Source organism: Guillardia theta, assembly GCF_000315625.1.
Source record: "Guillardia theta CCMP2712 unplaced genomic scaffold GUITHscaffold_90, whole genome shotgun sequence".
NCBI lineage: Eukaryota > Cryptophyceae > Pyrenomonadales > Geminigeraceae > Guillardia > Guillardia theta.
The window spans coordinates 193,250-195,279 of NW_005434584.1; positions in this window are offsets into that span (position 1 = coordinate 193,250).

Here is a 2,030-nt window from a genome sequence, read left to right on the forward strand (position 1 = left end):
TCTCATTAGCTCTCCCCATGACTCGCCTCTGCACCCATCACCCCGAACCCGCGCGCCGCCTACAAGTTCAAACCCTGTCCCTCATTTACCCTTCTCCACCCCTGCTCCTCGCCGTAAGTAAGGCGAGCATATCCCGAGGGAGGGAGGGAGAAGAGCATGGAAGGAGGAGGGGAGGGATACTTGCAATGGAGATCTCAGGATTTTTAATGAAAATTATTTGCTCTTTGATCGGGGGCAAAGGGACCTGTGTTTCGGTGGCACCCTATAGACATAGGGTAGGTATCTATATAAAACAACCGGTGTAGAAAAAAAAGATTGCCGTTGCTAGCTGGCATACGACTCCTTGATTTGAAAACAAAAATACTTATTGGCTGGATTTACTACACTCGTCAATGGCTGACACTATGATAAGATTTCATGAGCGTGTATCGAAATATACGAATAACCCTACCCCCTCCATATCAGATAAACATACCGGTACACAGGGTAGAGAGCAGCTAAGAGGCGTGTAAAGCCGGAACTCAAATGCTTAAAACGAATATAAAAGAGTACTGAGTGGTACAAATCATTCTGGTACAAAATTGACTAAAAACTGTATGCTTATGATCAAATTAACAGGTACAAGTGTTTGTTAAAAGGATATTAATTTATAATTGGGCATTATTAAATGCCATGGAATGCCAGCCCAAGCGCGAAGCCGCGCAGACAAGCAGCCGAAGGGTCAAACAATCAAGCAACAAGCAGCAGGAGCACATCATCTCCGGGACTTTGTCGAGTCGCCCGAGGAGGAGTCTTCGCCGGAGGTCTCCGACTCCGATGGGGGACTCGGAAACACTTCGAGTGGCACCGACGACCGGCGCGGAGCTGGCGAGGCGACCGGCGCGGAGCTGGCGAGGCGTCTCCGTCCCTCGAGGTTTAGCTTGTTCCTGCTTTGTTTGCTTGAGGCACTTTTTACCTTCTGCCAGTAAATCCATCAGCTTCTCGCTGTGCGCTGTGTGCCTGGAGGTTTAGCTTGTTCCTGCTCTGTTTTGCTTGAGGCACTTTTTACCTTCTGCCAGTAAATCCGTAGAAGCGGGCGGCCGCGGACGGAGCAAGGGCAGTCGCCGACACTGAGGAGCCGGCGTTGCCCGGGGGTCCGCCTGAGGCAGCGGACGGAGGGAGGCTGGACACAGGAGCACGGTACCGCTCGAGGTAGTCCTCCTCGCTAGCCTCCGAGTCAGCGGTAAGCAGGAGCATGCAGGAGGAATCAAATCCCTTAGACGCGATACCCGGAGGCAGCCGACTGACCACTGTCAGTCGAGACGTCCGCTGCCGCCACAAAGCGGGCGGCCCGGCGCGGACGGAGGCTACGGATTCACTGGCAGAAGGTAAACGGAGAAAGGGCAGCCGCCGACAAGGAGCCGGCGTTGCCCGGGGGTCCGCCTGGGGCAGCGGACGGAGGGAGGCTGGACACAGGAACACGGTACCGCTCGAGGTAGTCCTCCTCGCTAGCCTCCGAGTCAGCGGTAGCCGAGTCAGCGGTAGCCGCCCGTGAGCGGCAATGCCCAAGGACCGGCGTGACCCGACCGATGCCGGGGAGGAAGCAGGCGAGCTCGGACCAGCAGCAAGCACCCCAGTGGTGTCGAGCTCTCCGGAGGCACCCGACGTCACAGTGAGGGACGGAGACGCCTCGCCAGCTCCGCGCCGCCGATCGTCGGCGCCACTCGACGTGTTTCCCCCATCGGAGTCGGAGACCTCCGGCGAAGACTCCTCTTCGGGCGACTCGACAAAGTCCGAGGAGTCTGGGTGCCAGCACTGCTGGCTTTTCGGGCTTGTGTTTTGTGTGTGATTGTGCAGCTTCTCGCTGTGCGCTGTGTGCCAGGAGGTTTAGCTTGTTCCTGCTTTGTTTTGCTTGAGGCACTTTTTACCTTCTGCCAGTAAATCCATTGCAGGAGGGATAAAACGCTGCTTGTCTGTGCGGCTTCGCGCTTGGGCTGGCGGTGCCGCGTCTGGTTGCCAGCTTGAGGCACTTTTTACCTTCTGCCAGTAAA